At 47.4% G+C, this 25,763-nt stretch overlaps 1 protein-coding gene and 1 long non-coding RNA gene across 4 annotated transcripts in view; one reads left to right on the plus strand and one right to left on the minus strand.

Moving 5' to 3' along the window:
• The window catches only part of PKD1 (polycystin 1, transient receptor potential channel interacting), a 137,092-nt gene that overhangs the window by 18,029 nt on the left and 93,300 nt on the right, over window positions 1-25,763 (plus strand). The gene's annotated exons all lie outside the window — the stretch shown is intronic.
• The window catches only part of LOC127058596 (uncharacterized), a 47,701-nt gene continuing 34,600 nt past the window's right edge, over window positions 12,663-25,763 (minus strand). The window contains exon 5 of one of the 3 annotated variants that reach the window (XR_007776399.1): window positions 12,663-12,879. This is a non-coding gene — a long non-coding RNA (uncharacterized LOC127058596). Of the gene's footprint in view, window positions 12,880-17,045; window positions 18,364-21,003; window positions 21,165-25,763 lie in introns of those variants that run through there. The other 2 variants (XR_007776401.1, XR_007776400.1) reach the window with 2 other exon arrangements.

Below are 25,763 nucleotides of genomic sequence, written 5' to 3' on the forward strand. Positions count from 1 at the left end.
CTTGAGTAGTTCCACTGACCTTAATGGAGCTATTATGTGAGTGAAGTGAAACAGACTAGGCGGGCAGTGTTGTCTAGTGGCTTGAGAGCCAGCCTGTACTTCCAACAAACCTGGGTTCTGTTCCTGGCTCTGTCAGTGAGCTGAGGTGGTTTTTTGCATGGCTGTTCTCCATCCCACCCCTTACTTGTCTTGTCTGCATAGATTATAAGCAGCACCAAGCTCCCCACAAACAGCTTATGCTGAGCCCTCTGAGGCAGCATCTGCCTCCGTGTGTGCACAAGGCCTAGCACGCTGGAGCTGTGATAGCAGGTATAATCCTTTGAACTGTGCGGGCACCCGGAAACTCCAGCCCTGGTGCGTGGCGCACTGTACAGAATCACAACAAAGAGACAGGCATTTACAGACGAAGGGGCCACACATGGTGTCACAGTCACAGTATAAATAATCGGCCTGTGCATGTTTTCAGGAGCAGGCCCTAAAGCGGCTCACCAGCTTGTGCATCTGATATAAAATGTGTTACAGTATTTAAAAGCTGTAATAGCTGCTGCGTTTAATGTCACATTCCTGCCGGGAGCTGGTTTTTAATGATAGCTGATTAAAGCGAGAGGAGAGAACCTGTCCTCTAGAGAGCATACCCCGTTCCTCTCCCTGGCAGGGGCTCTCCGTACTCTTCCTGGGCATTTGATAACGTCCTAATCTTCTGCTGAGGTAATCAAACATGCTTTAAGGTGGGAATGGAAACTTCACTTAGCATCTGGGACACTGGCTTCCGGAATGGAGTTTCTTTTGCCTTTTCAAATGTGAAACACATTGCAGCAGCAGTAGCACTTTCTTCTTTTTTCTTTATGAAGCTAGCCCAGGAAAGCCCACAGCAAGGACTGTGAGTTTACTGCTCAGATGAGACGCGAGGCCTCAGACAGGAGGGGTCAGAATCGCCCTTCTGGCGGACTCACTATTCACACTGTTTCTCTTTTAGCTTCTTAAATTCCTTCCTCTTCTCAGCTCAGGGACTGGTAGGCCTCAGGCCTTAGCTTGGTGTTCTGCTTCTCCCCAACGGTGGTCAGTGCTGGTTACTTCAGAAGGAAGTGTAAAACCCTTTCCTTTGCACAATGCACCTACTAGTGCAGTATTGCACCCTGAGGGAGAAGGGTTTTCACAAGCCCAGCTAGGGATCAGTTTATGCCCTGAAATATGAAGGCATCAGTCCTGCAAGAGCCAATATCCAAGCCCACTGCCGGGGAGGGGGACAAAGGGGGCAGTTGCCCAAGGGCCCAGGCAATTTTAAAGGGCCAGGGAGCCCCCAGCTGCCACCGCTGCTGCAGTAGCAGCCAGCTGGGAGCCCTGTGCCCTTTTAAATTGCCTGGGGGTGGGGGCCGCAGGGCTCCTAGGGATGTGCGGGGTGGTACCGGTGGCGGCAAAGGCAGCCAGGCGGGCATGTGGAAGCCCTGGCTGTGCCAGAAGAGTGCACCATGCAGCCAGCAGCAGTTCGCTGGGCACCAGCCAGTATGGGCGCAGCACCGCCCAAATGTCAGGCAGATCTTTCTAGGGGCCATTGACCGTTCTGCCATGGGCAGAGCTGTCCCTAGGGTATGGCAAATTGGGGCGACTGCTCCGGGTCCTGTGCTTTGGGGGGGCCCTGTGGGCTGGCACGGTTGTCCAGCACGGTTGGTCCTGGAAGTGACAGATTCATCACTTCTGCCCCGCACCCCCCTAGGGACAGTCCTGGGGCCCAGAATTGCTGTTGGCGGCCTGCCAATATCCAAGCGTTGGGACACTCAGAATCCCTGTGAGACACATGCTGCTGCCAGCAGATGAACTGCCCATACGTACTAAAGGTCCCAGATTCTCATTTGCTGCTTCCATTTGACATCTGTGTTGACATCTACAGGAGTCGTGTGTACCCAAATGCTGGACAGGATATGGCTGTTAGCTGCCTCCGGTAGTGACTCATAAAACTGTATAATCCTCCTTGTAAGAATGGTGGAATCATTGATGATCCTCTAATCCTGCATCACTCAGCCAAGGATCTAAAGAATTTCCAGTTGATGGCAAACAGGCCAGGGTACCCTTCCTTACTGTCTGTCTTTGAGTGATGAGCAAGAAGCCAGCCAAATGATTTTACGAAACGTCATCAGCTCTGCTGCCTATTCACGTGTACCGAGTCAGGAGGGAGAGGAGAAACCGCATTTCAAGCCGCTGTAAATCCATAACAAAATGGTTCACTTTAAATGCAGACATTAGGCTGCAGCTTATATGTCTGGGAGAACCAGAGGAGCAGAATTCAAGAATTGTTACCAGTTATAGAGCAGAAATACCTAGAGCCCAGCCAAGAATGGGGCCTCATGCTGATGGGCACCATCCATGAACATAATAAGAGACAGGCACTGCCCTGAAGACCGTAGAATGGAAATAGACAAGACAAGAGAGAAAAAGGAACTGTTCTTGCTGGTCTGCAAAAGAATGGAGAGGTTAAGTCAGTTGCCCAAGGCCCCACAGAGAATCTGTGTCAGAGCCTGGAACTGAATCCAGCTCTTCAGAAGCCTGGTCTAGTGTCTTACCCATAAGGCCACCTTGATACCTGCACTATGCCCCATTGTCCATGATTGATAGTCAATGCAATCCTCATGGGATGCAGGGATAGCGATGAATTAGAGGGACATACCAAGAGCAGAACGCTGGTTCCTTTGGCCCAGTCTTCTACCTTGGGCTGAGGGCTGTACCTACTGCTTCAGGGGAAACCAAAATGACCTTCCCAAATCATCTTATTCCTTGCAGTGTGAGGCCTGGCTTCCTCGAAGGCACGTCGGCATCCACTGTGAAACAAGCTACCAGACTGGATGGGGCGGTGTTCTGCTAACATGTTATAATTCCCTATTACATCAGAATACAATGACAGAAAGTGGCAACGCGCACTAATATCTCTCCAGAGTAGTACTGCAGGATTAGTGTTGGCAGGTAATTAATATATGAAGCTAGGCCACCGATTCTGGATCTGCTGAACACAGATGGAAGTTTGTACATTAGCCTGTTTCAGGTCAATAGGATGTACATCCCCAGATGCAGTATGCAGTGACCTTCCAGTGCATGAGCAGAGCGGCAGCTCCTGAGTTGGTATCCCCACTCAAACCCTGCTCACTGCAGCCTTACTGAGCCTTTGGGTGCGGATCATGAGTATCACCCCTTGAACTTAACTGTGCTTTGGGGAGTGTTGCCTTGTAGAAGTTTTTATATGCTCATGCTAAGGCCCTGATCCTGCTGTGCAGGGGTCTGCCCACCCTGGATTGGGGCCTAGCAGATTTTTCTTATGCTGAGATAACCTCTCTGTGGTGGGACTCTGGGACACAGGCTGTATCTAAGAGAGCATGGTATGACATGAGGGCATGACATTTCATCATTAACTTCTTGTGCAGAAGTCCCAGATTAATCATTACCGCAGTTTAATGGGCTTCGAGTTTAAACCCAGAAACGTCCGCAGCACCTGACCACTCCACTGGCAAAGCCAAAGGGATATCAGATTTTAGCACCCGGAAATGGGGCGCGGCACTCTGCAGGGCAGGAGGGAATGAAGAGCAATGGTTAATATGTAGATCAGAGTTAATCATTCACTGAACTCCATAGCTACAAACCACCTCCTTGGTAGCTGTGTTGTGCTCTGTGTGTGTGTGTGTGCATTGCAAAAAGACAAATGATCACCAGGGTCAGATAGGAAACGAGGTGCAACATGATCCCTTTTTGGATCCTAACAAACCATAGCCCTGATAAGTGGAGAATTTCTGATCCTCCTCCAGGCAAGAGGCTTCTTCTGGGGTGTGGTCCCCACACACGAGGAGATGCTTGAATGATTTAATAGGGATGAGCAAAGAACTCTTGTTGCTGGACCTTGGCCAGCGCTGGGAAACTTGCTGTACCTGCACTCAGGCGCATCCCAGTTCAGATACAGTTGCTGATGGCCAAAGAGGAAAATTAAAGGCCTTTTACCGGCCAAGACTGGAAATCAGGGATCTGTGTTTCTCCTGAAAACAGTGGATGGCATCATCAACACCCAAAGCAGCCGCAGAAGAATTAGTTTGAATTAATATGGTGGGCAGGAGGTGCTAATTTACAAGAGCGCACCACCCCACCTCCCTCAGGTGTTCAAAACTGAGCTGGGATCCCCAGAGCATGAGATTGGCTTAAAATTATAAGACTTTAAAAAATAATAAGATGGTTTATTTTTCTTTGCCATCTGTTTTCAGAGTCCTTGGGTTACGCTCGGGTCATGTTTTCAGGCTTTTCTTTGCAACCAGGAGGGCTAGAAACTTACTTTAGAAAAAAAAGTGAGAATCTCATATAATCACAAGACTCCGAGAGCTGGCGCTTTAAGGAAAAAGAACATCAAGTGTCATGAGACAGCATCACAGAGTACGTTTTCTGTTGGTGATCTGCTGTTGGGTGAAGGTGGGGCAGCTGGACCTAAGGGTTCAAGACTGAGGCCAGGTCAGTGCTATGTCTGAGTTTGGATTAAGTGGTGCGGAAGCCTTGAGGGCCATTCACACAGAATTTCTCAGGTGATCCGCTGGATCTTGTTAGACTTCTGCTACCTTGGGTTGAAATCACATCCCCATGATAATTCAGCACTGTCTAAACCAGAGCCGGATAGGATCCAAAACTGGAAGGAGCTGGGCTTGGATCTGGGACATTGAGTCTAAACCTCCCTCACTCTTCCCCCACACCCTATCCCCCAACGATATGCCCAAAAGCTGAAGATGTTTCGATCTGAAGTTCTGGTTTTGGCCGATCTTTGCTTTAAAGGGAGTGTCCTCCAGATTCAGGGTTTGTTACCTTTCTGGGTATGCTCCAAACCTGGTCTTTCTTTTGGAGGGGGTGGATTGAGGGAGCGAGCTGGTTAGATTTGGGGTGTATGGGCATTCCCAGGAAACTCAATGTCCTGTAGCTTCAATATATGTTTTGTGAATATTATTCTTTATATTGTATATTTTAATTATTGCAGAGCACCTAAAGATGAAGGATAGATGCCCCCCTAGAAACTCACTGTGTAACCGTTCCCTCTCCGTGCCTCAGTTTTCCCACCTGTAAAATGAGGATATATTTACTAATATTTAGGGGTTGGCTACACAGGGACACTCAGGAAAGTTAATCTGAATTAACAAAAGATGTGAATTTAAAGTGGATTAGTTAAATTGCACTAAACCCCTGTGTGGATGCTCTGACTCAGAACTAAAGTAGCCTTACTTTGATTTAGCTTAATCCACTTCTGCTGTAAAAGTCAATTTGGATTAACTTTCCTGAGTGTCACCGTGTAGACAAACCCTTATGTCCTGACATCCAAGGCAGATTGTGGAAACGAATGATGTAGGGCCTGATTCTGATCCGCTTTATAGCCATTTTATATCACTGTAACTCCATTGCCTTCAGGGGAATTACTCCCGATCTGCACCGTTATGAATGCAGAATCGGGCTCATCATGGCTGTGTACACTTGGGGGAATTCTCATGCCAAGTCCTCCTGCCATCTGTTGCTCAAACAAACGCTTTGGATGTGTGCGTCTAATGGACATGGACTGATTGCCTGTGTTGTTGATCTTTTCCAATTTGAAACGGCAAACCCTAATTGCTCCCTGCAAGTTACCAGGGCTCCATGGGCAGATTCTCATTAGACAGTATGGTTAATGGGGGGATCAATGAAAGAGTTTAAAAATGCCTTCGACAGTGGGTTGGACTAGGGAGGATTTGTCTGAGATTACAGGCTCTAGTTGTCAGGGAGAAGTTTTGCTTCATTATATATGCAAAGTGTGAGAGAGCTCAGACGTCCGCCGTCTGCGCTTCCAATCCCGGGGACTAGGAGCAGAGGGTTGGGAGAGCATTTTCAGTGAGAAGGGCTTGGTAATTACAACAAAGTGAAAGGTTTCATCGCTGGCAGTTTTCCTCGTATTGCTTTCTGGAGACCTGAGCAGTGTTGGGCCAGAGGGCCAGGGAGTGACATGATGCTAGGGGAAGATTGCACAGCAACTTGTGTGGAGGGCACTGCTTATGCTGGCCCTGGCCCTGGCCCTTTAATGCTGTGGGTACTCTCAGTGTCCAATGAGGGGAGTTGGGAGCAGCTGTTTCCACCTGTGCAAGCATCAGAGAGAACCTTTGAAGTGAGACCATTTTGTGGTGCCAGGGGTGGCTACCCCAGCTCCTCTCCCCTCCCATCACATTGTGGCTGAGCAGGCAGCCAGCTGACTGGCAGGCATTAGGAAAGCCACAGCATTTTGACTCCCTTTTCAGATCCCAGGTAGAATGAATATGTTGCCTGTTTCCAGCATCCTCTCGGAGCTGCGTCTGCGCTGGGAGGACCCCTGGCAGCAGCTCTGTGGTTGCAGTGCTCGGGACGTCTCTCCCATTCCTTTCCATGCCTTCAGGGATATGCCCTCTCCAATTTGTCTCCAGCAATAAGACGAAGCCACATTCTGGCATGAAGAGGAAGGAGAGGAAGCGAGAGGATTCTAAAATCAATTAGAAAATGGCCACAGTCTGCAGCTCAAAGGCTTTTGAGTGCCAAAGACTTTGACGGAAAGTGCCGGTTTCAGAGGGCGTTCCATGAAACCCGGTCTCTTTTTCTGTCCATCTGTCTCACTTCCTCTGTTTGTCTTGCTCCAGATTCCACTTTGTTAAGTGTGGGAAAGTGACCAGAACTTTAAAATAAAAAACCGAGCCGTGGCCCTCCGGTGCCAAATCCTGTCCTCAGCAGCACCGCTGTGAATGCAGTTGAAACCAACTGGCATGAGTGGAGTTACTCCAGCTGGACGCTGGTGTTGCTAACAGTGAAATCCAGCCCTGTGGTGCGCCCTGGTGTCATTTCTACCCTGGCAGCAGCAGCCCCCTAGCGCTCATCAATTCCCTTCTCCTACTGAATTTTAGCCTTCCATGTCATTTTACATTTTCCTGGGGAGATGCCACATTTGGAGATGCTGTGGCTCAGCACAACTCGGGCCAGGCAGCAGACTTGTCTCTGGGTCCCACTTCAGCGACGCAGCATCTGGATGGGTCCCTTCCCAGCTCCCCGCCCCACACATCCCACAATGTGCAGGGTACATCATTCAGCTGTTGTTTTGCAGCTCCACTCCTCTCCTTCCTGCCTTAGTGGAGGGAGGGAACCAAAAAGAAGCCAAACAAGAGTGAAAAATAATGTGATGGGTATTAGTCACCTCACCCAGTGTGTCAGCAGTCAACCAGTGCCATCAAATACCGAGCGTGATCCAGTTTAAACTCCTAAAAGCCAGAAAGTCTGGAGTTAAAGCCTGATTCTCTGCTCATGGAACTGGCCATTGCTAAGCTCAGCATTACTGCAGCCCACCTAGGCCAGGGAGGGGTAGCATTTTAATCCATTAGACCACTGTCTCTGAACCTTTTTGATCCCAGGGACCGGCTTGCTGCCTTCCTAAACTGTGTCAGGCAGATCTCAGGGACCAGCACCGGTCCACGGATGGGTCATTGAGAAACGCTGCATTGCACAGTCTAGTCAGTTATTTTCAAGGCTTTTATTTTCCTGGCTGACATCTTTGCACAGCAGGAAAATAAAAACAGCCTCAGATACTAATTGTTATTTACTCCCATTGTACTGAATGTAGGAGGGATTCAGCCACAAAAGTCATAATATTTGATGATTGTGATATTCATTGTGTAATGTTTTCTCTCTCAGTAGAATGGAATACTGAATTCCTTGACAGCAACAGACACACAGACAGAGCTGCCAGACACAGACAGTACAGCCTACCCACCGAGATAGAGTACAATTGTGAGTGCTTTGTCCAGCCCGGTTTTAAACGTCCCTTCCCTTGCGGAGACTGGTCCATGCTCCAGCACATCCCATTATTAGTAACATTCTTCAGCTTTCAGCCTTGGTTCTGCCTTGCTCCAGTTGCATCCCATGATGCTTGTTGCACCTCGTCATGTTTGTTCCATACAGATACCTGTAGGGAGCTAGGCCTTAGCCAAACCTGGATTTACTCTGGAATACCTAGTGTGCTTTAAATTCACACGCGGCCTCAACCTGAATTAACTTTCCAGTGTAGACAAGCCTTGTCCCCACCCCTGGACATTCCTGGAGAGGAGCTACATTGCTTTTCTAGTGATGACATTCCCAAGAGGGAAGTCCTCAAGGCTTTGGTTTTAATGCCTGGGCAGGCAGTGGCCGGGAAGGAGAATTCATGCATTTTCTTCTGTGCAGAATGCCCAAGGCTGCAGCTCCAGAGCCTGGAACAGCTCACCCCTGACTTGTGCGTTTGCATTTTCTCCAGCTCGTCTGTGCAGGTTAAAGTGGAACAATTTACCCAGGCTCACAGTAGCTTCTCTATCACTGATGATGTTTAAATCAAGATGGGATGTTTGTCTAAAAGCTCTGCTCTGGGAATTATTGTGGGCAAGGCCGGCACTACCATTTAGGCAGCCTAGGCGATCGCCTAGGGCGCCAGAATAATTGGTGGGCGCCGTTTTGCCGGAGGGGGCAGCAGGCGTCGCCGGTGGAGCTGCCGCAGTGGTGCCTGTGGAGGGTCCACTGGTCCGCGGCTCCAGTAGAGCTGCTGCAGTCGTGGCTACGGAAGGTTGGCTGCTCGCGCGGCTCTGGTGGACCGCCCGTAGGCACCACTGCGGCAGCTCCACTGGAGCCGCGGAGCACTGGACCCTCCGCAGGCACCACTGCGGCAGCTCCACTGGAGCCACGGGACCAGCGCGCGGGGCGCCGAAATTGCCGTCCGCCTAGGGCGCTCAAACCCCTAGCGCTGGTCCTGATTGTGGAGTAAGTTCTCTGGCCCGTGCTAGGCAGGAGGTCAGACTAGATGATTGCAATGGTCCCGTCTAGCCTTGGAATCAATGAATCAGCTAGGAATGTCAGACCCTCTCTCCTGGCACAGATGCTTCACCACATTTCGCAGCAGAGAGTTCCTGCACGCACGCCCCATTGCTAAAGAGCACATCCTGCCAGATGCTGACTGACTCCCTGATTTCAGCCAGAGATGGGGGCTGCCATCTCCTGGAAACTGATTGCGTGTGATATGCTGACCTGGGAATGGTCCCGCCAGCTCAGCAGAGGGAGACGAAGTGTATCGCACTTCACCATGGGGAAAAGCACCGTCCCAGCCTGAGATGGGAGAATCAGCTTTAACCCAAGCCACGAGGGCACTGGCCATCACAGTTAGCACCTCTCTTTACAACCCAAGGTGCTCAGAGTGTGCAACTAATCCCTGTCCTGCTTATAACAAATTGCCTCCACTTTTCGCTGATTCCTGCTGTACACCGTTGAGTGCCTCCCACTCCATGCCACGTGATCCTCTCTTCTCCAAGGCCTCCCACGGTGCATGGGAGCGGAGCAGCTGGCTTGACTATGAGGGTCCCTAAGTGCATAACCAACCCTCACTGATTCCCCTCTTTCTAGACACGTTAGAAAGGGGATGTCTCGACTGGTGAGGCTGGAGCAAGAGAAGAGCTTCGCAAACCTCCTGGCAGCTCAATGTGGAGGTTTGCGAAGCTCTTCCCAAGGCAGCCCAATGTGGGTGCTTCCTTTGTGTGGATGCTTGCTAGGGAGGAGATTTATGCCAGCCATGCAGGCAGCGTTTGGAGTTTTCTTGGCAGGACAGTGTTGTTGGCTTTACCCTTTCAAAGGAAGAAGGCCTGGCTGGACTTTGTACTGTGTATAACTGTATCGCCTTGGGCAGAATCCGAGTGGACAGTGCTGACGTCACAGGAGGGCAGGGATGTCAGGCTAAAGCGTGGAAGCCCTTCATTGTGTTCTGCAAGAGAAGCGCGGTGCTCGTCGAAGGTTGCTTTCGAAGGTTAACGCAGATGAAGGGAGGGAGCGAATTTAAAGTGCAATAGCTATTATGGAAAAACCTCACGTGTGTTCATCAGAAACAACTTCATGTGTAGACTAGTCCTCAGACAACATCTTGCATCTATCAGGTTTGCAGAGAGAACCTGATAAAGCCTGGGTAAAATCCTGCCCTTCTTTGTCAGACAACTTGGGGGTTAGGGCGGCATGGGAAGAAAGGAGCAGTGCCCACTGCGTAGTAGGTATGGGACTCATGACCAGGCACAGTGGCTCGGGATATCCTGTGTCAATCTCAATGAGATTAGCAATTCTTCTTCACTTCCTGTCCTAAACCCTCACGTCATGTTGTTCTGTGTTGTTATCCAGCAGGAGCTGCATTTTAGTTGTGGGTTACACAATCCCTGTGTACAGTTTGTACTTCAGTAAATTAAGTTTGCAATGGTCTTTTGGGTCTTTGAGGATGAGAGGCGCTATGGAAACATAAATGGCTGTTGTTATATGGGAAGGAAATCTGTTATTTCACTGTCCTGACTGAAATTGTGATTACACTGCCGAGTAATTTTTAGCTTTGGCAGGAAGATGATTTAACTTAAGACAACCAAAGATGTAGCTTAATGGAGTACCTGCCATAAATCTTGTAAAACGATGACATCGTTTCAGGCGCCATGCTCCATGAGAGCCAGGGCAGATGTTCTTTCCTGCAATACGGCGCTGATGTAAGGTCTGATTTACAAACGTGATAGTTCTTGATGAGGTTTCAAGATGGCTGCGAGGTCAGAAGATCACCGAGGGCATTTACAAACAAAACAAAACCAACCCCTCCATATGAAGCAATAACAGGGAGTCCGAGGAGAGATTGGGCACCATGTTTACATTGCCCACCATATCCTGCCTACGCTTGGTCGCTTGCCAAACTCTATGGCATTGGTGCTTAGACAGATGACACTGTTGTCATCCAGCCGGTGTCCCTTCTGAGTGCTACACAGCTCCCGGAGTACATGCTACAGGAATGCGTGCTGCATTGCTTGGCTTGGTTGGAGGTGCTCTACGTTTTCCTGGACTTGAAAATGCCAAGGTTTAAACTCCCTTTCTATTTTAAACCAGTCAAAATTTGCTAACCCTTCTCGTTTGTCACCAAAGGCCTGTTGCACAATGTGGTTTGTTTTTTTTCCTAGTATATGAAGACTATTGTGTGCTAGGTTAGATTTTTATTCAGAATCGTTAAAGGGGAAAGCAGCCCAAGATAATCACGGGAGCCTGAAGCGAAGTGCGAAGCTGAAAAAAATATTTCCCCAGTTTTGTACTGACCACAGCTGAAAAGGAGTTAATTTCCTAGTTTTCTTTCTTACTTGGCAGAGAATGAAATAAAGAAAAGAGCTGTAAGTCACACTAAATAAAATCTGTAAAAGGGAATGTGTGTGATTTACCAAAAAAAAAAAAAAAAGTGATGGTCTTTGTCTCTCCTCCCATGGGACCTGTCTCTGTGGCTCTCTGAATGTTTGTTTATCCTTTCTTAATCCTCATGCTGTGCTGCATGACGACTGCGGGTAACAGAAGTGGGTGAATACCAAGAATTGTCTGGGGCTGTCCCGAGAGTTGTAACTAGGAAAATGGGGTACAACTTGAGCAAGGGGAAGATTGACACTGAAAGTCTGTAAACATTTTTAACAGCATGTTCTAAGAGACTATGGACTCTTCTCCCAAGGGAAGGGGTTGGGGGAGGAGGGAGAGCCTTGATCCATTTACAGTTAAAGTGGACAGAACTCTGCCAACTAGACTGCAGGGGATGCCCTGGCGAAGGGTCTGGATTAGATGCCATATCAATTTCCTCTGGGGCTTTGGATGAAGTGTTCGGTGTTGGGCTTTTGCATTCATTGACTTCAATGAATGGTTGCGTGCGAATGCCAGAAGACAGAATTTAGCCCTCTGAGCTACAATAACAGTTCTTATGAACTTTTATTCTGGGTCCAGGCATCAGTTTAAGCTCCCAAATTGATCTGCCTGTAAATATTTATCTGGGGGAGAAAAAGCCTTTAGAGTTTAAATAAAAGAATACATAACGTACCCTGGGTGAGAGTCACCCTTCGGCAAACAGCCAACACAGACAAAGGCTGATGACCCATTTAAGCCCCATTTTGAAGTCTTATGTAGGATTTAACTGGCGTGTAGGCCTTATGCCTGTCTTCAGCACAGGGCAGAATTTCATCCCATCTGACTAAACCACAGCCTCCCGTCACTGAGGTCTTACAACAACCCCAAAAAGCAGCAAAGAATCCTGTGGCACCTTATAGACTAACAGACGTTTTGGAGCATGAGCTTTTGTGGGTTAGTCTATAAGGTGCCACAGGACTCTTTACTGCTTTTACAGATCCAGACTAACACAGCTTCCCCTCTGCTACTTAACAACCCCAAAGACGCCATTTGCGTAGAAGCTATGCAGCAATCATGTGCCCCACTCTAGGGCTCCCCCTGCCCACTCTTCACAGCAGCACATGTTCTCACTACTCCAGTTAACAAATCAGAAAACAAATGCACGACCAAAGCCGTGGGGAGGGGAAGATTGCCAAAAATAAAGAATAATTTTTTTTAAGGGGGATGTGGGGAAAAGAAAGATTCTGGTTGTGAAACATCAACTTTCCTGCTGTAGAAGGTTGAATGGTCCAGTCTGTGTATTTGTGCTGGCAGTAACCGATCTCTGCAATAACAGCCGTACCCTGTTTAGCTTTGCTACTCTTTAGCAACCCTGTGCCAGGACTTATTGGACTCCCCCGGACAGGCATTTAGAAAGTCTTTAAAGAACCAAGACACACGAAACCGAAACAAAACAAAAACAACTCACCGAGTCTCTGGAGAAATTGGATTTGTTTAAAAAGAAATCCACAGTAGGGTGATCTAGTGCAGCAGATGTTTAGCATGACAGCTTTTAACAAGATCAAGAAAGGGATATCTCCCTGTAGCACTTGCAGGTATTAAATCATTAGAAAGATGAGTGGAGCGGCCAGACTATTTTCTTTCCCTTAGGAGGTTTAGTCCATGTTATGATGATAAAAAGAAGGGATTGCAGGTTCAGTCCTGAGGGGGAAAGAAACAGACCTTGTTAGGAAACGTCCCTTGGAAGATTCGTAACAGGATTCATAATCTTGGGGCAATGAAATTATCCTTTTTACGATTCACTGAAAATGGCATCAGATCAGGATTTATTTAATTTAGGGGAACAGTGTCCCTTTCAGAAAGGGGTCCAGGGAAGGGAGCTTGCAGAAGCGTACTCCCACCTTTGAAGGAGAGGGAGGTGATTATTCTCGTTCCCAGCCTCATTCCTGGAGCCTCTGTGCTCTGAATGGGCTAACGGCATCAGAATAAAAAAGGCAGCAGGATTCTGAAGCAGGATTTACAGATGTCACTGCAGAGTGCATGGCCAGGGCGGTAGCATTTCTCACTCAGGAGGGCAGCTGAGTTTGAACACTTCCGCCGCGGGACAGACCAGCCTACTGCCCCTGGCTGTCATTCCCCTGGGAATTTCCTGATTTAGGCTCTAAGGAAAATCTTGGGTTTCTATCCCAGCTTTCCTGTCTGTTGACTGCGAAAAAGCCTAGTGTTAACCATGATCTCCAATCCCAGGAGAGGCCAAGGCCTACTTCTGGAGATGAGTTTCTGCTGCATGGCTGTGTGCTCCTGTCCTCTCTCCCTGCTGCATTGCCCCCTGGCCAGAGGGGAGCTGGATAGCGAGGCAAAGGCTTGCCGGTGTTTGAGAAAGCCCAGACCTGCCACACCGAGAGAGCACAAACTAGGAGATCAGACCCTGGCCTGAAAGATAGCGTGTGTGGGAGGTAGACAGAGAAATGGGGATGGAGAGAAAGTGGGGAGCAGGGACAAAGAAAGACTCCAACATCTCCTCTTCTTACCCCCCCATCCAACATTTCCATCTCCCCGTCTTTCCCTCACTCCCATATGTCACTATTTCTGCTCTCCCCACAGCCTAACTTTTCAGAAGCTGGAGGGGCAGCAGGACAGAGATCCCCCTCTCCCCCAAAGCCTAAGGGTAGGGGATGGGGAGGCACCAGTGGCTAGGAGCCGCTGCTCCCCAGAGAGTTCTTAGTTCACCTGCTTCCCAGGTGGCCAGTGCCTATTGCCTGGGAGCTCCTGGGCACTCTGCTTGGTTGCAATTAGCATCATAATTGCTCGGTGCTTTGTAGGGCCAGGCCCCCGGTAGTCACTGGGTGGCGGAAGGAGTTGCTGAGTGGTTAGTTTGGGATTGTTTTGGTTTGCTTGTGAATAGTGTTGGCTTGACAGGGACAGCCCCCCGTCCCACTGCCTTTGTTGCTTGGGACTCCCTGACCTGCGTGAATCAGCTCCAGGGGTGAGAGTGGAGGCGTGGCTCCTTGGTTTCATGGCCCCACTGATGCAGCTGCCAGCAAAGGTGCTTGTTTGTGCCTGCACTGATGGCAGTTTTGTGATGTGGACGACAGTCTGCTAGGAACTGGGCTGAGGCCCCACAAGCCCATTACACCTAGGCCACCAAATGGCTGTCAAGCAGCCACGACTTCCTCCCATTACACCCTGGGCAGCTTGAAACGGATGAGCCGGAGGTGAGGGGGAGAGACATGCTGCTCATCCGAGGTTAGCGGTGCCTGCGTTCATGTGGGGCATATACGCACCAGGATAGCAAATGATACCCAAGGCCATAACCATGCGGATCGATAACCGCTGTGTGTTTGGGGCGTCAGAAAACATGTCCGTTTAGGTTCAAAATCCCAAAGAAGGGCAGCTCGCTCTTTCTTAGCAGGACCCAGGCCCAGCCTTTCCCCCTGGGACTGCACCTCCAACCCTTTTGTTCAGTGCGAAGTAGGAAGATAGCAGAGTCGCTGAGGCTCTCGCGGGCTGTCAGAAACCAGCACAGAAGCTGCCTCACAGCCAGCAGAGGCGAGGCAGCCTTTGGCTGAGTGCGCCATGAATCATTCTCCTCTCCCACCAGAGGTCAGGAGGGAGGGATTGAGTAGAGCAGCAGTGGGCAGCTTATCCTGAGACCGGCTGCACCTTTTCAGGATAGGCGGAAAGCTCTGTTGCTGTGTCCTGCCAGGGCCCTTCTCAGGCACCTGTCCTTCCCCCTCCGCCACATCCCCAGATACTTACTTGAATGAACAGCAGTGGATTTATCAGCTGCTAACATTTGGCAGAACTGCAGCCAGTTATTCTTCCCAAGCAGATCTTGTTAAAATCTTAGCTCTCTCTTATCTGGACTTTCAGCTTCTCAAGTGATGGACAGAGTTTTAAATGTGCAACTCCCGTTTAACCCCTGAGCTCCAAATCCTCCCTTCCAGCAACATCGGGATCTCACTACCCCCATTGCAGTTCAGCAGATGTGCTAGCGGTGCCATCTGGACCTGTTGCACATCAAAGAACTGCGAAGGTCTCTCTCTATCCCCTGGAGCACATGGAGCTAAATCTATCTTGGGTGTAATGCCATCAACTGCTATTTGAGAGTTCTGCTCTAAATCCCCTATGTTTCCTGCTGCATTTACCTTTCCCGTCATTGTCGGTTATTAGGGTCCTTTGTGTGAAAACAGCCTGGATTGGTGGGTGGAGTCCACCAGCACAATGGATGGCCATCCTTGCTGAGCTCCAGCATAAGGGACAGATTGGTTATGGTTTCCCATGCTCGAGTACAAGATGCTTTTGTAGGACGCAGCAGCTCCTCTGAATTCACACCCCATGGTAGGGTTGAATGAACGGCTAGTTTCTTTTGCTTTGTACTCACTGTGGGGCCTAGCTTCCTGCACAGTGGTCTTTTTTTTTTTTAATCTAGAACATTCTGATTATGTCACAAAAAAGCTTCCACTGCTAAGAGGAAGTAAACCAATCACCTAGATTATTAATGCCAGAAGCATGCAAAGCCATTCTGTCCCTAGAACCAGCACGTCTCTATTAAGTTCTGATCGTTTTGTTTTTAGAGGGAAGATATTTAAGGATCCACAGCAGATGTATTCCAAATACATTCAGCATAGAACCTTCCAGCCCAAACAACCAGATTAAAAATACCTAGGGGGAGTTCATATCACTCACTGAACACTGGAACTTCAGAATGAAAGGAAAGGACTGTCATTAATAGTTTTGTAAAAACTGTTTTTAACCTGGTCTCATGGTTCAAAAGCAAGCCTAGGAGACAAGAGACTTGGATTGCAGTTCTGTGATTTTGGATAAGTCACTTAGGCCAAAATTATTATTGTTTAATACATTAATTTATTATTTCTGTTCTGGTGTCAGATCAAGATTCTAATTGTGAAGCAGGGCCCATTGTGCCATGTACTGTCTGTGCGCGCACACACACACACACACACACTCTCTCTCTCTCTCTCTCAATCTCTCTCTCCCTGCCCAAAGAGACTCTCTTTACATATGATGAAACAACTAGTGGATAAAACAAATAAATGGGTAGAGAGAACAAGGCAATCAATGACAGAATCCCAAATGGCTTGATAAGTAGCAATGACAGCCCACCAACTGCCTAGTTCTCAAGTGGTTTGTAGGCATTGTGGCAAAGGTGAGTTGTAAGGGCTTTGAAAGAAGACAAGGGAATGGGCTGTTTTTTTAAAATGAGGTGCTCCTCCCAAGCATAAGGGGCCGCATGGGAGAAAGCCCAGAGATGTCTGATTGAAAGTTGAACTTGGGGGTAATAAAGGGACATTTATAAGTGTGAACATTTTCAATTTGAGCTGCTTTGGGTCTACTATTCAGATGTGCGGGGCCCGCAGAGCTCCTATTGGCTTCAGCTGGAGTTCTGAAAAATCAGGCCCTAGGCATTCCAAAAAAGAAGGCCACCTTTGAAAACATTGGCCATGCCCTCTGTGTGTAGCTCCCGTTACCTCTGGGCGATGGGGTTAATCACTCACCATCAGAGGTGCTGCGAGGCTAAGGGCAGGTCTACACTACAAACTTGTGTCCGTGCAGTTGCACGGATGCAGCTACACCACCGTAGCACTTCTGCCCTCTCCCCCCGTCCCTGCCCCAGTATTTTGTTGTTTAAAAAAAAAAAAGCAGCCCAGGCAACATTTCTACTTGCATTAGGTTTTGTTAAACCTAAAGAGTATTTGGGGTTTGTAGCATGTGACTGTGTGCGTTAGGGGCACTTTGCTTTTCGGGAGGAGAAAATAAGAACAACTGGACACTCTCATGGGTTGACTGACAGCAGATTTCATTGCAACATCATGAGAGATCAAAAACTGCAAAGTTCAGTACCACCTCTAGGTGCTGGAAAGGAGCACAAGGACAGTTGACTAGGTCCTTGTAGAATCAATGGACCAACTGCTTTGTGGAGAATGGTCCCATCATACACTGATAGAGTGGAAGCACTTGGGTGAAACAGACTCAGCTTGTAGCAGGGATTCATCTGGTCTGTCCAGTGCCTCAGTTTCCCTCCTGGTGCTGCTTCTGTTGTGACTCATGGCAGTCATCCATTAGCTCCCAGTGGGGGAGGTCACTGAGGTGACTTAGCTCGCTGGCCAAGTCACAACTCCCCCCTCCCCCTTTCCAGAGTTAAGGACAGTCCAAAAGAAACATGGCACCAAATCTTCCACCCCAGAGTTTGCCAGGCTTCTTCTCAGGAACTGTCCTCTTCCTCCACAGTCTGTAGCCCTTCTCCTGGGCTCAGCTTCCAGCCCTTCTGGGCTCCAGTCAGTCCCTTCTTCCCCTCATTGACAAGGGTGGCTGTAGTACCTCACAAGGCGGTAGCATAGGGAGAACCCATCCTATGGACCACCAGCCCTGGGACCTAAGCCATTGCGTTCTGTGCTCGATAACTCCAACTGCTCTGACTTTCCTTCCCAGGACCTCTTCCTGTGCCTAATCTTCTCACGGGTCCTTTTCCTGGCTGGTTTCCTACTCTTTAATGGAGCACTCGCTCTAGGTCTGTTCTCCCTGGAGTCTCTCCTGAATATCTCCCAGCAGGTCTGTTCTCAGTCACTGTTGCCATTCACGTGACCCTCAGACTCGTTCTCATCCCCTGTGGAGGTGACTAGCCATGCACAGGCAAGGCTTAGCCCAGCTCACCTTATCGGCCCATCCTGACTGTGGTATAGAAAGGTGAGCAGCATAGGGCCTGGCTACATTCCAGACCTCCTCATCCTGATGGATCTCTGAACAGGGATCCCAGCCACGGTTGAGCAAACACCCCACGTTGCAGGGCAGTAGGACTTTGCAATGGTGGGACAGTCCCACAGCCCAGGCTTCTGCCTGAGCCTCAGTGTCTGTGCTGTAATTTTCTAGCTTCACAGCCTGAGCACCGCGAACCCAAGTTAACTGACACGGACCAGCGGTGAGTGTTTTATTGCACTGTAGACATACCTATGGACGGCAGACAGCTCTGAATCAGTCTTCAGAATCAAATGGCTTCCCACTCCATGACCATACAGCCGCGCAGACTCTTGCAGAATGAATGGCTAAAGCATGTGGCCCAAAGAGCATTTTGGGGGTTAGCTCTGCTGTTGTGAGCTGTGAAAATGCTTTCTCTCCCAGGTGATTATAAGAAGCTGAGTCCCTAGCCCTGTCTGTCCCAGGGATTTTCTGTAATTAAAAAAAAGATAATGCAGCTGGGAGAAATATTTGCTTAAGTGCTGACTGAAGCCATCTGAAAGCAACCCATTCTGGAGGTGAGCACTTTCCCTCTGGGCCAAGCCTCAGTGTGCCGGATTTAGTGGGAGACACATGGAACCTGTTGAGGGGCTTCCAATCCGGCATGGCTCTCTTTGTGGGAAATATAAAAAGTGAACTGAGAAGTGTGGGGGAGAGAGAGAGGAGCCGTTTTCTAAACTGGAGGTGGATGAATGTTACATAACGCACCGAGCTGCTCCAAAGACACATTCTAATGATTAATTTGAGGTTCTGGCAGCCACTTCCCTGTAATAATATTTTAAACATTACTTTTCCACTCCTGCTTGCCAGGGATCGTTATTTTGTGCCGTGGAGGCTGTAAAATTTCACTTCAAGGATGGGTTTCACTCCCGTTACAAAATGTGTCTGGAATGTGCAGATGTTTCCTTCGGGGAATAGAGAGCCAATCCGCTGCAACACAGCATCCCTATTGGGAGGACTCAACATGCTAAACCGGCCCTATTCACAAAATCACAAACAAACACACGCACACACGACCCTGTGGGGCTGTACCAGTGCTGGGAATGTCGCTTGGTGCCTTTTAAATGTACAAAGCCCACCAGCTCTGCTGGAGCTGCAAAACACTCTGAGCTCGGCTTCTGCCAGCATGTGGACAGACACGTGTTGGCCTAGCCGAGATTCCATATGCTGCCTTTTGTTAGCTGGGAGTGTTGTTTGTATCACTGGATGTTTACACAATGCTACACGTTGTTATTTTATGAGGAATGACTGAAAGAACTACGAATAATTTGGCTAGCAGGGCGCAAGGTACCTGAAGAGTGTAAAGATGGAGGAGGGAGAGGAGTTGTTTAGGATAGTCTGGAAGGAGGTAAAACAGGAAGGAATGAACAAAAGGAAGTTCTGGTTTAATTCAAGGTTATGACCTGTTTGTTCCCCCAAAGGAAATGGACGCCCCATCGGTTGGGACATTTTAAACAGGGCTAGATCAAGCCCTGGAGAATTGTAGGGAACAATCCCGCACAGGGAAGAGATGACTTAGCGGCTCACTCCGTCTTTCATTTCGGTGATTTTCTTTTTCAATAGTATCTGTACGGCACAGGATCAAACCACATCTGGGAAGTCCATCGGTGCCGTTGGGACGGGCCCTCATGGAGCTCTGACACGGGGTCATGAACACTACGCTAGAAAGCTCTTCATGCTGTGGGAGTCCTCTTCCCAGCCGCCCCCCCCGTTTTTGCTCCCCAGGGCATTGAGCATTTTGTGCTTTTTCTACAGCTGCATTTGCATCTGCTACAAGATCAGAAAAGTCATTTCACTACTTCATATAAAGAAAGTGTCGCCTTCACCGCCTGGGTGGTGCTGGGTTGCAACTTTGGATGATCGTGCCTGGATTGTTTTAAACCTTGACTGGCTACTGATCCCAGCTCCCAGGGGCCTTTTCTGTTTGCTTGTGTGTTTCTAAATTATTACTGATGAAAGGCACTGGATGAGAATGATATTTTTCATATGGACAGAAGAGATGCAACAACAGAGCCAGATTCTATTACATCATGCCTGTCCTGAAAGGACCCCACCTCTATGGGTGATAATGGAGATCCATCATCTTGACCTCTTCAGGGAGAAGGTCATTTGGGGAGTTGGGATTGGTTTTGTGATGGGGACACCTCATTCTTTCTGCTCAATACCAGAGTGACCAGTATATAGAGCTATCCTTGTCATTTACCCTTGTTAAAAAAACAGCTTGACTTAGAGGGGAACTGAAGGCATTCACAAATAAATAAATAATATGTAACTTATGGAAAAAAGGGGAAGTTGATAGCAATGACTATCAATTAGAAGCTAGGAATAGTAGAAAACTGATAAGGGAAGCAAAAGGACACAACGATAACTTTATAGCCAGCAGATTTAAGGGCAATGAGGCGTTACAGTTTATTAGAAACAAAAGAAATCCAACAATGGATTGATCTATTACTGGATGGAAATGGTAGAATTCTCAGTAATAATGCAGTAAAAGCAGACGTGTTCAATAAATATTTCTGTTCTGTATGTGGGAAAAAGACAGATTATGTATTCATATCGTACGATGATGATCATGATATATTTTCCATTCCAACAGCAATGCAGGAAGATGTTAAACAACAGCTACTGAAGTTAGACATTTTCAAATCATCAGGTCAAGATAACTTACATCCAAGATTTAAAAAGAGCTGGACCATTAATGTTGGTTTTTAGTAACTCTTGAAATGCTGGGGAAGGTCCAGGGGACTGGAAGAAAGTTAATGTTGTGCAAACGTTTGAAAAAAAGTAAATGGGATGAGCTGAGTAATTATAGGCCTGTCAGCCGACGTTACTCCTGTGCAAAATAATGGAATGGCTGATACAGAACTCAGAGTTAATCCAGAAGTAAAGAAAGGTAATATAATTAATGCCAATCAGCATGGCTGTATGGAAAATATATCTTGTCAAACTAACTTGATATCTTATATATGTGTCTCTGTATATGAGATGACAAGTTTGGTTGATAATGGTAATAGTGTTGACGTAAAACTTTTGACTTAGTACCACACAAGAGTTTGATTAAGAAACTAGAACAGTACAGAATCAATACGGCACACATTAAATGAGCTGAAAACACCTAATGATACACCTCAAAATGTAATTGTAAACGGGGAATCATGGAGAAGGTGGTTTGTAGTGAGGTCCCACAGGGATTGGTCTTGGCCTTATGGTATGTAACGTTTTATATCAGTGACCTGGAAGAAAACAAAAATAATTACTGATGAAGTTTGCCGATGACACAAAGATTGTGGGGAGTGGTGAATAATGACGAGGACATATAGAGAGCTCTGGATTGCTTGGTATCCTGGGCGCAAGCAAACAATGTGTTTTAATACAGCTAAATGTCAAGTCAGACATGTAGGAACAAAGTGCAGATTATACTTTCATGATGGAGGACTCTGTCCTGGGAAGCAGCGACTCTGAAAAAGACTTAGGGGTCATAGTGCACAATGAGCTGAACATGAGCTCTGAGTGCAATGCTGTGCCCAAAGAGGCCAATGTGATCCTTGGAGCCATAAACAGGGATTCTGAGTAGGAGCAGAGAGGTTATATTATCTCTGTATTTGGCACTGGTGCGACCACTCCAGGAACGTGGTGTCCGGTTCTGGCGTGTCCACAAGTTAAGGATAAAGTTGATAAATTGGAGAGGGTTCAGAGAAGAGCCATGAGAAGGATTAAAGGATTAGAAAATCTGCCTGATAGTGATAAGATCAAGGAGCTCCATCTTATTAAACCACAGTCTCTAAGAACCTACATGGGGAGCAGTAATCGGGTAAGAGAGGGCTCTTCAATCGAGCAGACTAAGGTATAACATGAGCTAATGGCTGGGATTTGAAGCAAGAGAAATTCAGACAAGAAATAAGGCACAGGTTTTTTTTTTAACAGTGAGGATAATTAACTATTTGAACAACTTACCCAGGGTTGTGGTGGATTCTCTGTCACTTTCAGTCAAGACTGGATGTTTTTCTAGAAGCTATGATCTAGTTCAACTGCAGCTATCGGCTTTGAAGCCAGAATTAATTTATGGGAAGTCCTATGGTCTGTGTTATGTAAGATATCAGACTCAATGATCTCAATTGTCCCTTCTGGCCTAAAAACTGGATGAATCATCCTCTTTTTTCCTTGTTACTGAAGAAAGCAGATTGCCAAGGAAAGGGGAAAAGGGAAACGGTTCCTAGCTTATCCCCCCAGCTGACTAATGTACTGGGAAGGTCGGGCTGTTTTAAAACATCTGGAGGACCTGTCTGTCATTTATTAGACCACAGAGAGTAGACATAACACTACGACTGCAAGGAAAACAAAAGCTGGACTTCACAGCAGCCCATGGTTTGGCCTGTTCTAGTGACCTGAACATGCAGCCGCTTTTCTCTTGCTGTAGCGTGGCTTTGGATTTGTTCAGTCAACATAGTTGGGGGCCGGCTCTGTGTTTATTCTCAGCATCACTATCTGCCCAGAGTGTGGCACCATTTATGTTATTCTGTTTTTAGATGGATTTAGTATCGGTCTGACAGCCCTGAAGTCTTCTGTCCTGTGCAGGGCTGACGTTTAGCTGGATAAGATTGTGCACTTGTCCAGCACAAAATGAACTGCAAGACATTTCCAAAAGTTATTCTTGGTCACTAGCTGCCTGGGGCCATAAATGAACCAATGACCTGCAGGTAGACAGCACCACATCTCTATTACCAGTCCTAGCCTTTCCACTACCTCAATTATTTTTAGGTTACTGCCCACGTTTTGAGCTAAACGGCATTGACAAGAGACTTAAACAGGAGAGCCTTTTAAATCAGAAGAGAATAGCGTGGATAAAAGGTACCAGAAATAAAATCTGCTTGCCAGACACACTTCAGATAAATACAACAAAACCTGTCTTAAGCAATACCTAGGGGTCTGCAAAATGTGATTGCCTGGTGGAAGTTGCCCTTAACTAAACAAAATTTTACTGGAAACCACGTGAGCAAGCTTTAAAGGGGTAGTTTGAGAAGGGGTTGTTACTTTGTTGTAGTTATTGGGCTACTATGCCAATATCAACTCTGTCCGCTGATGAACAGAAAGTCAGACCTGCTTAGGTTCTTGTGACTCTTGTAAAGAGAACATAAAGCACTAACATAAGCGCAGATAACAAGGATTCCTCTTGATCCCAAGTGGCAGGCACTTGTGTTTTGGGAATTTTGGAGCAGATTTCACGTTCTCCGTGTGACCCATGGTTTGCAGAACAGCTCATGAATAAGTTGCCACAAATCATTGCATTAGGGCTGGTGCTCATTAAGAGTCAGGCCACTTACACTACTCTGGCAGTGTAAAGGGGTCTTAAAGTGAGAGCACATTATATTTATACCCACTTAGGGCCTGTTGACACAGCTAGAGTAGTACAGAGTGGTCTTAGTGTAAACTAGAATCAGGCCCATTGTCCCTAGTGCAGCTGTAACCATATTTTGAGTAGCTTTTTCCCTGCATCCTCCTTACAAAAATTTTGAACCAGGGATGCCCAACTTTGCCTGTTGTTAGCAGATCAGTTTGCTGAGAACTATCAGCTTCTCAGTCCTTCATGAGCTCCCCCCGAAAGGAATAATCTTGCTGCTTTGTGGCTATGGCTTTCCTCCCTTTTAAATATGGTTATTTAAAAGGGAGGAAAGCCATAGCCACAAAGCAGCAAGATTATATGCCAGAGATGCCCTCTGATCTGTTATCACCTGGGCATTTTCCAGTCTCACCCCTTTCTAGCAGCCTTTCTGTTTTAGCTCAGCCACAAAGTCAGCTGGACATTATTGATTTAAAAATCTGCTATTAAACTAAAAACCCCACCATTGCATTTCAGATGAGCATGTACCAGCTACTCAAACCAATGATATAGCAGAACCAAGGGGACAGCAGAATTACGTGGTTCAGAGGTCTCATTGCATGTTAATATCTAAAGTATCTTAGTGTTCCCCTGGTGAAACAAAACATGGATGTCCTAAGAGGTTTCTACAGTAACAGGCTATGCAAATATTTACTTCATATCATGTGGGGATGTTTGCCAACTTGATGCGTTCTTTTTGAGAAGATTTACCAGGATTTCTCTCCATTTTCTGCAGCTCACTCCTTCCATTTAAGTGAACTGAGGTCCTTTTTATATCATTTAAATATTCTCCGAAGCTTCTTGCATCTTAAAAGCCTTATCTCTGGCACTCATTCATTATATATATCAACGCTCCTGGTGCTGGGGAAAATACTACAGAATTTCACCTTATTTATCTCAGGGAGCTCTGCTTGTTTCTGGAACCTAGAAGAGACCGCTTCATCCAACCTGGCTGCACATTACCCTGCTAAGTCTGGTCAAGCTGAAGGCTGTGCATTGGGGATGCTTCGCTTTTAACCAAAGGACATGCAGATACAGTTTTCTTAGCAGCCCACCTGCATAACTCCTACATGGCTAGTGTAAGGTAACAATTTAAAACATCCCCCAGCTCCAGGAGTTGAGCATACTGCCCTCTTGCAGCCCTCCTGGTTTTTGAGAGAACAAGAGCACATCGTTATGGGGTTCTTCCAGAAGTTCGCTATTGGGGGAGAAAGGTGGATATCTTCATGGAAGACTGTTGGGTTCAGAGTGCAGGCTTCTAACCTTATTCTGACCCCACCACCCTTCCGTTCTGCTGTCTGTGCAGGGAAGAGACACTGTTTTAACATATCTTTAGTCTCTTTGCAAACTTTTGGTGGAAAAAATGTATATTTGCAGGGCTGACCCTTTGCTGGATAAAATTGCAGACAGCTTGTTTATATGTAGCTCTAACTGTGACTGTTAACACAATTTAAATATTTGGGTGGTTGGATTTCCAAACTGTAAGGCCCTGTCTGTTTTGGTTTTAAAACATGATTTACCAGGGACGGGTTGGGCCGGGAGTTCATCCTGCCATTGGAGTGTGTTTGTATGAGTGTGATGAATTAGGCCTAAGCTCTGCTTCATGCTAACGAGAGTCACCTGGTTAGATCTCCCATGAGAGAACTAGCCCTGGAGATGCAACAGTGGGGTCATATTGTTTGAGAATGTCTGGATGACCAATCAGGTCACATGATTGGCGGAACAATTGGGAAATGATCTTAAAAGTTGTGAAAAAATACGTTTTTAACAGGGAAAGTTCCAAATTTGGGACCAAAATTCTCAATGACCTCCATGGACGTAGGAGGCGCCTAGTGAGTCATCAGTGTCCTGTTGCATTTGGCTTCATTGTTTAAATGTTGGGAACAAGAAGATGAAGGACATTATAATCGAAAAATAACTTGGAAAATGAACTGCACTGCAGGTCCCGAGCATCTCTCCAGTTCCTGGGAGGGCATGGTGTGAAAATTCACCCCCCTCCCCGTCGAATTTGGGAGGAGGAGGTATTGCATGATGCCCTTGCACCCAAGTGCGTGAATCAGCCCTGCCAAAGATGACATAGCTCCATGAGGTAACACGTTCCCTTTGTCCGAGTGGCTTCATCCCTGATCGCTCTCATAACCATATTTGGGAAAGTCTGAGAAGTGTTCTCTGGCCAGAGTGATGTTCATAACCGCTATTTAAATCTCAGATAGACTTCAGACAGATCCCACCTGGAATTACAGAAGTGCCACTAGCTTGCCTTTGCCAGACACTTAGGGAATACAATCCGAGGTTTACGCTGGGGAGAACACATCGGCGCATGCCTGGCAACACACCAGCACTCTGTCACGATGCAGAGTGAGGGAGGGTGGGCGAGGGGTGGTGAGCCCAGAGGCTTGCAGTTCAGGACTGCTGGCTTCCATCCTTGACCCTGCCTGTGCATTGCTCTGTGATC

The sequence above is a fragment of the Gopherus flavomarginatus genome, chromosome 9 (assembly GCF_025201925.1).
Source record: "Gopherus flavomarginatus isolate rGopFla2 chromosome 9, rGopFla2.mat.asm, whole genome shotgun sequence".
Lineage (NCBI taxonomy): Eukaryota > Metazoa > Chordata > Testudines > Testudinidae > Gopherus > Gopherus flavomarginatus.